Below are 13,628 nucleotides of genomic sequence, written 5' to 3'. Positions count from 1 at the left end.
ATATTATACCTTTGTGAACCTGAAGTGCCATAGGAAAATAGAAAAATATTTTTTAAAATTTTGGCAGTACCTACATTTTTATTTAAAACTCTAATATTACTATACTAGAGTGAATCTCATCATCATGTATGTCCACAAGACATTAATTGAAAAAAAATGTACTTAAATAGCAGAAAGATCAATAAAGGAAAGTAAAGAGGATCTGAGGGGGTGGATAAAGGCAAGTATTTTATGTTGAATTAGAGCAAATCATACTTCATACATTTATAATTGCATCAAAACGAATCCTAATGTATCACTAATATGATGCAATTAAAAAATAGGAAAAAAAATCAAACATAGTAGCTGTGCAGGGTGCCACATGCCTTTAATTCCATATACTTGGGTGGCTGTGGCAAGGAAGGTGGCTTGAGCCCAACATTTCCAGATATGCCTGAGCAACATATTGTATCAAAAATGGAATCAAAACAGCAAACAAAAAAAATCCAGAACAGAAAAGTAGATGAAGAGACATCTGTAGTAAACCAACACTTAGCATTTCTATAGCACTCATTCTTGTCTTTTATAGTAAGCTGAATATTAAGGAAATAAATGAAACGTTTTAAGAGAATGGTAGTAGGAAAAAAGTAATGAATATAGATGTGTAAAGTCAGTAAAAAATAAATTAATTATCTTTATGTTTAATTATAGGAAAACTTCTGAACTATTTTGAATATAGAAATTTATTGGCATTAATATTGTGAAATTAAAGTTACAGTTTTGTGGGGTTTTGTAAGAGTTTTTAAAAATCAAAATACAAAGTATATTTTTATTTTTTAAAGGGCAGCTTTTATTTTGTAAAAGGTTTATTCAAAATACACAAAGATGAATTAAATACTGAATTCTTGCATTCAGTATAGATCTTGTTAGTGATAAAGGAAATTTTCTTATTTTAGGCTCTGGAGCTTTTCAGGGAGATAATGTTCTGTGTTTTAAAATGGAGTTAAACTTTTAGATAACCTGTTTTATTAGATTTAAGTCTAGACACTTAATTATTACTTTTAACTTCAAATTACTCAAGACTATCCATTATAGACTTTCTCAACTAATACACAGCATGTATGAAGTAAGTATAGTTTGCTCAAGAGGTATTAAAATACTCCCAGGAATTTCTGTGTGGAAGTGATTTATTATATATGGTCCCATAGAAATGAGATTGTAGAATGACTGCTGTTAGTATCATATTGTCAAAATTTGACCTGCATTTATGGCTTATTGTTGTATAGAAATATAGACTTGGAAAAACAAATACTGAATTTTTTATTGTTCTGAGGAATTGAACTCAGAGACACATGACCAGTGAGAAACACCCACACCACATTTTGAATTTTATTTAGACCCGGGGTCTCACTGAATTGCATAATGCCACACCTTTGCTGATGCTGGCTTTGAACTCTTTATATTCTGGTCTCAGCCTCCTGAAATACTGGAATTACAGGCATGTGCCACCATGCTCAGCCAACAGCTGAATTTTTGTAAAGAAATGTGAGATATTATTGCTTTTCTTTGTTATTGTTGTTTTGTTTTTGTGCTATACTTAGTCCTAAAAAGTTTGACTTAAATTCATAAGTCATTCTGTAAGGGTTTCTTTCTAGAGCTTTGCTATCAAATTACTTAGACATTAATATAATATTGTTGAATGAGGAATTATTTAACAGGATTTTAAATTTAACTTCATTTTGTTCTTGAGAGTATACAAGCAGCATTTTTACTGAAAATTGAACATACTTTTCAAAAATTTCTTAAAATATTTCTTTTTTAAGTGTAGATGGACACAACAAAATACCTTTATTTTTATTTGGTGCTGAGGATAGAACCTGGACACAGCCTGTGCTAGGCAACAGCTCTACAGTTGAGCCACAATCCCAGCTCCTGAACATAAGTTTTTAAATTGGTATATTTGATGCCATTAAATGATTCATATTTGTAGCTACCTAACTTTTGTCTTTTATTCCTAAATTTCTAATTCTAAAAACAAATCATGGAATTGAAACATCTTCAGGTATTATGTCTTTGAAAAGATGATGACAGATCTTAAGTTTTATTCTGAAATGAAGAGTAGGAGTATCCAAAATTTTCTTAATTATCTTTATTCTTTCAATTAGTATAATGCTTTGCACTAAGCACCAAACAGACACAGTGAAGATGAGGAAGTACTCATGCTCTAAGGATTGTTATGTCTATTGTGAATTATTCTGTTCATTTATTATTATGTAATGTTTTCTGTATGCCAGATTATTTTCCTTGCTTTGAAGTTTGCTTTGTCTGAAATTATAGCCATACCAACTTTGTCTTCATTGTCTATTGTTTTAAAGTTCTATTAAATTGAGAAGTTATTTTTATTTATTAACAAAATTATTTATTTATGTAACATCAGATTATATGCCTGTATTAAGCATGTATATTTTGAGGTGTAAGGCATGTCTCTATCTAAACTCAAGTTGTATTTGATATAATTGTGCTATATTTGTCAGCTTTTTAAATCTGGACTATGTCATCCAGAATTTGTGGTTAAATTTGCTACTTGAATATATGACATGGAGCCCTGGATGTAGCTAGTGGTAAAATATGTTCTTAGTAGGTGTGAGACCCTGAGTTCAATCAACAGGACAAAAGAAGAAAACCCCACATGATACAGATTAGTAAAGTAATCTTTTACAAGCAATATTTTCATGTTATTAGATGTAATTTTTAAATAATAGATTCAAATTTTGAGTTCAATTTTAATATTTTCATAAAGAATGTAAATATGTTGGAGAAAACCAGGTTTTGTACTTACAATCCAAGTATGATCATTGATTTTCCATTTTCAAAAAAATGTTGCTGATGTAATAATTTAAATTTCTAGTTATGTTTCAAAATCACAAAAAATGACTCCCTTGCATCCTAGTATTACCTTAGATATTATTTAATAATACTTATTAAATCACTATGTTGGTCAATTTACAGGTGAATTATGTAACCTCATTATTCTGGATGTAGCTCATAATCAACTTGAAAACCTTCCAAAGGAGATTGGAAACTGCACATACATAATCAACCTTGACTTGCAGGACAATGAACTGCTAGACCTTCCAGATACTATAGGTATGAGAGAAGAAAGAAGATATTGATGGTTATTTATAGCAACCTAGATATTTAAAGGGTTATTTTTTATCCATTTTGGTAGCACAAATTAAAGAAATTATCAAAGTACTATATAAATAATAAGAATTTTAAAACAGTGTTTGAAAACTTTTTCTATTTCAGGAAAATAAAATTAAATTTTAGGAAATTAACTCAGTTGGTATAAAAGAATGTTAAGTTTCATGTATATACTCTATTATTTATAGATAATTATAAAATGATGGAGTTTTGGTATTTTTATTTCAGCATATTACATGGAGGAGGTCCCTTCTTTGCTAAAGTAGGCAATATTAAAAAATAAAGCCTTTGCTGTTTAGTTTTCTGAACATGGCCAGTATAGTTTAAAAGTTGCTTATTTGTAGTGTTGAGGAAGTAGTAAGAAAAGACATGTTTTGAAGACTTCATACACCACAATGCAAAAAGTTTAAGCTTACCAAGACAATGTTCTATAATTATGTAGATTTTTTTCCAAAAGCCCCAACATTTATACAAACACAAAAGGTAATTTTAAAAAGATAATGCTTTTTATTTATTAGTGCAATATAAGAATACAATAGTGCTTATTTGGAAAAATATTCATATACTCTCATTAAAAATATTTCAGAGATGCTATTGTATTTTTTGAGATGTAAGTTTGTCTTATCTTTCTCTAGAAAGATTTTTGATTAACTGTGGCAGGTACCTAATGGGACCACTATAATCAATCCGTGTTCATAGCTGGATATTTTTGTGGTCCATTAGGTAATACAAAATTTGTTACAGAATATTTAGAGGACTGTTTTATCTCTAATTCACCTATATTATTGGTTATAGTCATGATTGGCCCCACCCTGCTCAGGCCCTAGATTTGACTCTTGGCATAATCACAGCCTTGGAGCTGCAGGTTAGGAAAGTGCTCTCAAAATCTTCAGCCTTTTGATTATTTATGGTCTATTATTTAGTTCTTGTTAGTTCTTTATTTTTATTTTGGAAGATGGTTTTTAGAGTTTTTAAAGGGTATGGTCTGAATTAACTCCCAAGGAAACTGCTAAAGAATTTTAAAATCCAGTTATTTGGCACAACTCTATACAGAAAAGCTTGCTGAGACTTAATTATAGATACTCTCCATTGAACATATGCTTTCCTGAATTCTTGTCATGGGTCTTTATGTCATATTCTATTTGAAGTGATAATGGGTTAAAAGTATTTTATAAATGTTGTTCTGAAAGGCAAGATCATCTGTAACTCATAATGAATTGGTCTTATAGCCATAGTGAATATTTTATATAAATTTTCTCTATGAGATTTATATTCATTGATCAATATAGTAGGAAACAAGAACAACTATATCCTAATTTTCTTTCTTTAAAATCTATTGAAGGGGCTAGAGTTTTGGCTTAGTAGTAGAATGCTCATCTAGCATGTGCGAGGCACTGGGTTTGATCCTCAGCACCACATAAAACTAAATAAATAAAATAATGGTATGTGTCCAACTACAACTTTAAAAAATTAAAAAAATAAAATTACTGAAATGGCAATGATGAACAAAGAGAAATGATTCTGGAAGAAAAAAGTATAGAAAATATGTATTGTATATAAAACATGATCAGACTAATTAAAAAAGGAAACATGAATAAAAGACAAATCTTAGAAATATGTTTTGCAAATCAAACTAAATAGAAAATGCTATATACTATAGTGATCACAAACACCAAAAATATTGATCTATAGGATAAAGTAGAATTTCCGTCGATATCTAGAACAGAAAGAAGGGAATGTATGTAAATCCTGTGAAAAATTATATTATGAGAATAAAGCTAGAAGTACTAGAAAGAGAATATTCGAGTAATCCAATGAAGAAAATTATAAAATATAATTTTAAAATACGCTGATTACTTAAACCTGATTAAGACTCAGAAAATAAGAATAAGACTAAAATTGGTTTCCAAAAAATATAATCAAAAAGGGTACTTTTAGTTTTAAAAATTATATTCATTGACTTATTTGGAATAAATTATATATTAATGTATAAAATTTTACAACCCATCTTTGTTTAATTTTGGTCTAAGGATACTGCTGGCCAACATATAGTAAGTTCCGCTTTTGTTTTTGGAACAATTTATATGAAATTGGCATTATTTTATCCTTACTATTCATAAAGTTTTCCATTGAAGATGCCTGGGCCAGGGGTTTTCTTTTATATTAATGCTTTTTAGAGCATTTCCAATGTGTTTAAAGGTTATAGGGTTGTTCAGGTTATTATTTTCTTCTTGAGCAAATTTGGTCATGTGTTTTTTTAAGGAATAAGTTAATTGCACTTGAGTTGTTATTAACAAGACATAAAATTATGACATTTTCTTATCTTTAATATCTACAGAATCTAATATTGGTAAATTGTTTTGTCTCTCGCTCTCCAATATTCTTTATCAAAACTGTAAGCTTTATTGCTCCTCTCAAGGTTTTATTGATATTTTTCTATTTCTCTGATGTTTAGTTCATTGATTTTTTTTTCCATTTTGAACTTTATTATTCCCTCTCATCTGCTTACTCTGAATTTTATTTGCTGTTTTTCTAGTTTCTCATGGTGGGAATTTGAAGTCATCGATTTAGATCTTCCTTCTTTTTCATAAAGATATATAGTGCTATGACATTCCCTTTAAGTATTGCTTTAGTTAGCACCTCACAAATTTTTATATACCATGTGTTCCTTCTTTCTGTTATTGATTTATAATTTTATTTCATGTGGGGAAAAGCATGACTTTGTATGTCTTGAATCATTTTTTTTAAAGAGAGAGTGAGAGAGAGAGAGAGAGAGAGAGAGAGAGAGAGAGAGAGAGTTTTTTTTAATATTTATTTTTTTTTTAGTTCTCGGCAGACACAACATCTTTGTTGGTATGTGGTGCTGAGGATCGAACCCGGGCCGCACGCATGCCAGGTGAGCGTGCTACCTCTTGAGCCACATCCCCAGCCCTTGAATCATTTTTAGTGTATTCAAAATTTATGGTGCAAAAGTATGAGGTCTATCTTGTTAAATATTCTGTATGTAATTGAATGTATATTCTACATTTGATGAGTCAGGTGTTTTGTGAATGCCAGTCATGAACTGTTGTGCAGATGAGGCAATCAGTGAATTTATTCTATTTCCTGCCTTTTGGGGTCAATTTTCCTTATAATTTTTATAATGTCTGGACAGGTAACATACACTGCTGTGCTAATCCCTAATCTTCATTTTTGTTTCAGTCTTAATGGCCATCAGCAGGACTGTTACCAGAGTTGTTTTTGTCAGTTTTCCTTTAGTTAAAGTCAATCCTTGTAGAAGTTTTTCAAACATAGTTTATGGGAACAGTAGTGTCTCTATTGTGTTTGTGACATTTTTACTTGAACAGGTTGAATGTGTACAAAGTCATTGTATTTGACTTCCTTTTCTTGAGAATCTTAGTAGAACTAACATGTAGTTTCTCTGTTCTTTGGAATTGAATGATCAAAACTACAAGGCCAGTCCAGTATTTTTTATTATAAATGATTTAATCTATTTGCCTGGCCACTCAAAGATTATTCTTTATTTCTAAAATTCAAAAACTAGATTTTATCTCCTAGTGGTTTTTTTTTTTCCCAAGGATGCATGTCCCTGGTATGCTATGGGCCAACTCAACATGTACATCCAATTTTTATTTCAGTATACTTTTTGAATACAGAATTACATTTTTAATTTGTTATATGTTCTTACATTGAAATATATGTCTTTAAGTTTACTTTGAACAACCAACTAATTGGGATGGTAAAGGGAAAAATAATGTGGAATCTCAGCAGGATAACTTCAGTGGAATTCCATTTTCAGAAAATAACTTTTATCATCAAATACAAAATCTTGTTTAGTTTTTAAAAGAGAAGCAGAAAAATTTATTACTATTTATGCAGATTAGACAAAAGAAGCAAAAGTTAAGATACTCAAAATGTTTAAAAGTTAGGTTCTTCTCATTGGTGCTTAGTCACTGTGTATTACTATTTCTCTTTCCTCATTTTTTATTGATGCATCTTAGTTGTAGATTGTGATGGAATTTGTTGTAACATATTTGTTCTTGCACAGGATATAACAATATAATTTGGACAGTTGTCACTACCCGGCTCCTTAGACCTCTCACAGCCTTGTCCCTTTCCTCTATTGTCTCCCTCTTGATTTTTATTGATCCCCTTCCCTATCTCTTTTCTTTTTCCTTTTTTATTCTAGTACCCACAGATGAGAGAAAATATACAACTTTGGACCTTTTGAATTTGGCTTATTTTGCTTAACCTAATGGTCTTAATTCCATCTATTTTTTCTTGCAAATTATACATTTTATCCTTCTAAAAAATGGCTGAATATATCTCCTCTGTGAACACATACCCCATTTTCTTTATCCATTTACCTGTTGATGAACAGCCAGCTGACTCCATAGTTTGGCTATTATGAATTGTGCTGCCTATAAATGTGGGTATACATGGATCATATATTAAAGCTTTAATGACTTTAATTCTTTGAGAAAAAAGTACTGATGAGAATTGTTCAACTGGGTCATACAGTGTTTCCATGCCTAGATTTTGTGGCCCCATCATACTGATTTCCATAATGGTTGTACTAATCTGCAATCCCATCAACAATGTAAAAGTTTCTTCTTTTCTCGACATCATCTCCAGCATTTGTTATCGTTTGTATTTTGATTTTTTGTTCTTGTTGGGTGTTTTTTTTGTTTTTTATTTTGTTTTTGGAATTGAATCCAAGGACACATACCACTGAGGCTGTAACCCCAATCACTTTTATATTTTGATGTGGGGTTTCAATAAATCAGTGAGGCTGACCAAGAACTTGTGAATTCCTTGTCTCAGTCTCGGGAGTCAGTTGGGTTACAAGCATTCTATACTGTACCAGCCCATGACTGCCATGAGATCAAGTCTCAGTGTAGTTTTGTATTGCATTCCCTAGTTTTTAAAGGTGTTCAACTATTTTTTTCATGCCATTTAGCCATCTGTACTTCTTTTGAAAATTATCTATTTACCTATTAGGGGGTTATTTGGGGTTATTTGTTAGGTTTTTGGAGTTCTTATTTTAGCTATTAACACTATTTCAGAAGCACAGCAGTGATTCTCTCTCAGGTGTGTACTTTTTCTCATTACATTCCTAATTACTGCCTTTGCTGATCAGAAGCTTTTTAATTTGATATTGTCCCATGTATTAACTCTTTTTACTATTTCCTAGGGCTTTTTGGGTTCTATTGAGAAAGTTATTGACTGGGTCTAAAAGCTGGAGTGTTGACCCTGTATTTTCTTCTAGGAGTTTCAGTTTCTGGTCTAATTCTTAGGATTTTTATCTATTTTGAGTTGATTTTTGGCAGGGTGAGGCATAAGGGTCTAGTTTTATTCTTCCCATCACCAAGTGCAAAAAAGGCTATCTTTTTCCTAATATATGTTTTGTACCTTTTGAAGTATCATATGACTGTGGGTTTGTCTCTGTGTCTTCTATTCTGTACCATTGATCTATGTCTCTTTTTATGCCAATACAATGCAGTTTTTGTTACTGTAGTTCTGTAGTACAATTTGAAGTAATTTATTGTGATGCCTAAAGCATTGCTTGGTTGGCTAAGCATTGCTTTACCTATTCTGGGTCTTCTATTCTTCCAAATGAATTTTGGGATTTTTTTTAGTTCTATGAGTAATGTTATTGGTATTTTGATGGGGGTTGTATTGAACCTATATTCTTCTTGTTGGAGTAGGATCATTTTAATAATATTTTGTCTATTCATGAACATGGGAGGTCTTTTCATCTTCTGGGGTCTTCAATTTCTTCAGTATTCCATACTTTTCATTGTAGAGGTTAGATTTGTTCCTAGGTTGGTCAGTTTGTGGTTTATTTTGTTGTTGTTTTTTGTTTTAAAGTCTATTGTGAGTGAGATTGTTTTATGATTTTTTTCTCTGTGGATTCATTGTTGGTATATAGGAAAGCCATTGATTTTTGTATGTTGGATTTGTATCCTGCTAATTTGTTAAATTTGTTTGTTAGCTCTAACAATCTTTTGGTGGAATTTTAGGATTTTCTAATTATTGACACTGTATAATTCTTGGAATATTGTGGATGCTATACACCATTGGTACTTGAGCTTATCAAGTAAATTCTAGCCTTAAGGTCTTTATTCTTATTGTATCTCTCCTTAGGCCTCCTTTCTCCTAAACATTGATATCATTTTCTTATTCATACAGTTCATCAAATGGATACATGGGGCTTGGTAAGCAATCGACCCTATCCATTCTAACATTTTAGCAATATTTTCTTGTTTTGTATTTTTGAGCATGTATTTGTATCCTTAATCCATGGGTGATGCAATAAGAGCACTAAAAGAAAGGTTTTGGCCCACAGAGAGAGCATAGATGGGACTAGATGGTAAAATCTCCCAGAAAGTAGGACGCTCGGGTCCTTTGGGTTCACTTCTTTGACACAAAGTAACTTCTTTATGTATTCCTCTTTGTCTTGGTTTTCTTAATTATTCTATGTTTCCTTTTTATTAGAAATGATTCTTCTTATTTTAATTTATATTATGAATATGAAAACAATTATCTTCATTATAAATATCTTGTAATTCAGATGACATATCAAAAACATATGGCTTCATGTATAACATTTTCTTCAAGGTCAGGTAATATTTTAGAGATCAATAAAGTCTAAGAATAATATTGCCCTTATTTTATATGATTTGCTAGTGGTCAGCAAATATAGTACCATTCCTATTTTGAGTAAAGGAAGTTAATAATATTATGTTTTCAAAATTTTATAAATCACAGTTTTTTCTTATTTACAGTGTTTATTAGAATAATTTTTTTCTCTTTTTTTTTCATCATTCCTGTTTCATTATCATGTAGCAGAAGCCTGAGTTTTTGGTAAAAATTTGAACCTTTGAATCATGATCTGTTATAAATCTCAGCAGTCTTAATTGACTTTTGAGATTCTACCTGTCATCTCTTGGAGAAGATTGATATACCTGAAATAGTATTCACAAACTTAACAGAAATGTATCTTTTGATTCTGTTTCTTTACCCTTGCTGCTAGCTTAGCACTTCAAAAGTGTAACTTATTATGAAAAAAATAAATATCCAACTGCTGTCTTGAAGAGCTAATGCTAGTCAAATATCAGCTGCCATAATAGTTTTTCCTTGGGTTAAATAATGTTGCCAAGGAGTGGGGTTGTGGCTCAGCAATATAGCATGTTCAGAGAGGTTACCAACTTGTCCATTGTCACATAAGTACACTTTGTTTTTTCTATTCTATAGTGATGCCTCCAATTTAAACATTCTTTTTCTGTTGAACATTTAGATTGTCTCCATTTTTGCTAATGTACATATAACTTAACTTGTTTAGTCATAGATTATTTTACTTTTGGCCAACACATATTTTGCTGTTCTCAATGTCAAAATGCAGTGATCACAATAGTAAATATTTTTGCCTGTATTACTAACCACTAAGTTCTCTGGAGCTTTGAAAATGCACCCAAGCCCTCCATTCCCATCTCCCCTTCAAAATGGTTGCAATTTACCAGAGTGTCATCAAAAAGATGCTAGTAAATTTTCTTAGTTAATTGAGAAGATACATTAAAGACAAAACACACTTAATATTTCCTAAGTAATAGTTTTTAATCTTGATTTTTGTATACTATTTTATTCCTGTTGGAATATTGCTTAATTGGCACCAGAATACTCTTTGGCTCAGTTTACAAACCCTGTTGAAGTAAAGTGATGTGCATGAGCCTAACAATAGTTGTACTTGGAAGAACTGAGATTGATGCTTTTCTGCATTATAGTTGACTAGATTTAGAGTATAGACTCATGAGATTTTTTTTTTACTGTCAATGACTAATTTTTATAAATGTAGAAAGCAAAACTGTACCAATTAATCATTTTCATGTAGCTTTCTTCAGCAAGAGGGAAAGAAACCAATGAATGAATGAAAGAAAATTATAAAGCATAATGACTGTCCTCTTAAGTTTCAAGGCTTAATTTATGCCGTCACCTTAATGTATGCTATCATCCATTTATGCAAGCATTATAAACATCAAAAAGAAAGTTTATCATACAACAGTTTTTTAAAAATGAGCAAACCAAAAAGAAACAAATGGACAGATACTAGAAGGTTCTGAAAATTGAAAGCCCACAAGTATTTGTCACTAAAAACATAAGTGTGATCTAGAGACCAGACATTCTTTTCTATGTCTTCTAACATTGGAAAAAAAAAATTAAAAGTAAAGGCCACATCTGGCATTTTAACCTACCCTATGGAATAATATCATAGCAACAGTTATATCAAAGAAACTTTTTTCTTACATATGTTATTTGGTAAGTTTAATTTGATTTGAATCTTTTATGGTAGTAGATGTCATTATATCCATCTGTGTAGCTCATGTGTATTTTCATACTGACAATAAAACTAGAACATGCCTGGAAAATAAAGTACTATTTTTAATGTACTCATTAGTGGCTAATATGTTCTTAAGCAAGTTTTGCTTAAATTTCATTAATGTAGATGTATTTGTGTATGGTGCTCAGAAAGTTATTGATCTTGAAGCACTTCAGATTTTCACATTAGTGATGTTCAATCTGTGTAACTACTTGTCACAAGTTGGTTCTAAAGATTAAGTTGTTAAAAGATGACAATAATTTTCAATTGGATACTTAACAAAGTATAGCTGCATATTTGATTATTTTTCTTATACAAAGTTCCTTGGTTCTAGAAGATAAGAATCTTGTAATCCGGTGGATACCCTGTGACAGTAAATCGATTCATTTTATATTTTCAGGCAACCTGTCTAATTTATATCATCTTGGTCTGAGATACAATAGACTGTTAGCAATACCCAGATCACTAGCAAACTGCAGTGAACTTGAAGACTTAAATTTGGAGAACATTAACATTTCTGCCTTACCAGAGGTAAGAATTGGATGAGAGAAAACATAACTGGATTAAAATAACCTTCAAGATAATTTAGGGAAAACTAACCAATCTTTATAGCTGAGGACATAATTCGGTGACTGAAATTGTTTAAATAACAAGCATCCTATATAGCCACCACTAAAATATAATTCAAAAGAGGAAAGAAAGGATACAGGGAAGCTTTTTTTAATATAAAGAAGGTAAAAATCAGAAGGAAAATTAGTGTGCTATAGTTCCCTGTAGCACTGTGTAAATCATTCTTATGTCATTTTGGGCATTGACAGTAAAAATACTAAGAAAAAGTTGTATGGCTAGTTTTAAACCTCATCTATCATTCACAGTTCCTTAGAAAAATGTACTGTAGAAAGATGATAAATGGCAAGAACTACCTTGATAGAACATACTACTTGTTATTAAAATTAATGTTAGCTGAAACTCTAATGTGACACAAATTATTACCCTTATCAGTGCAGTAATATTAAAAGTATTTAGTATATTACAATCACCAAAATCTTTCATTTTTAAACATTACTTTTTAATTTTTTGAAAAAAATTTTAAATTACTTATTCATGACAGTATTATGCATTTGTGCACTTTTATATACAAAGGTAGGTATAATTTATTTTTCTGATTTTCCATGTGACAGACACAGTACTTTTATTTTTATTTATTTATTTTCTGTGGAGCTGAGGACTGAACCCAGTGCCTCACATGTGCCAAGCAAGTGCTCTGTCACTGAGCTACAGACAAAGCCTTGATTTTACATGTTATAGAATCACATTAGCAATACAGACATATATGTACATAAGGCAATAATGTTTGTGTCATCATTTCTATTTTTCTAACCTTTCCCCTCCCCTATCTTTACTCCCATCTACCTAATCTAAGGTAATCTAAAGTATTTTTTCCTAGTGCCCCCTCCTTAGTTTGAATTACCATCAACATATCAGAGAAAACATTTGGCCTTTGGTGTTTGGGGATTTGCTTATTTTGCTTATAATGATGTTCTAAAGCTCCATGCATTTACTGGAAAATGCCATAATTTCATTTTTCTTTAGGGCTGAGTAATATTCCATTGTACATTTTATTAAGCCATTCATCTATTGAAAGACACCTAGATTGGTTCCATAGTTTAGCTATTGTCATGGCTGTGTCATTGTAGTATGCTAATTTCACATCCTTTGAGTATAAACCAAGGAGTTGGATAGCTGGGTCAAATGGTGGTTCTATATCAAGTTTTCTTAGGAATCTCCATCTGCTTTCCATAGTAGTTTTACCAATTTTCAGTCCCACCAGCAATGTATGAGTGTTCCTTTTTCACTATCTCTTTGCCATATCTTCTTGTCTTTATTCTTGATCATTGTCAATCTGCCTGGAGTGAGATGAAATCTTAGAGCAGTTTTGATTTGCCTTTCTATAATTGCTAGAGATATTGAACATTTTGTCATATATTTGTTGATTGTATTTTTTCTGAGAAGTGTCTGTTAAGTACTTTAGACCATTTATTGATTGGGTTATTTTTGTATAAGTTTT

At 31.0% G+C, this 13,628-nt stretch overlaps 1 pseudogene; it reads left to right on the top strand.

The window, feature by feature from the left end:
• The window catches only part of LOC144371383 (uncharacterized), a 33,059-nt pseudogene extending 20,532 nt beyond the window's left edge, over positions 1-12,527 (top strand).
• Positions 12,528-13,628: the final 1,101 nt, after the last annotated feature.

The sequence above is a fragment of the Ictidomys tridecemlineatus genome, chromosome 16, assembly GCF_052094955.1.
Source record: "Ictidomys tridecemlineatus isolate mIctTri1 chromosome 16, mIctTri1.hap1, whole genome shotgun sequence".
NCBI lineage: Eukaryota > Metazoa > Chordata > Mammalia > Rodentia > Sciuridae > Ictidomys > Ictidomys tridecemlineatus.
Note: the sequence above shows the minus strand (reverse complement) of the source record. Positions and strands in the feature narration are given on the sequence as shown.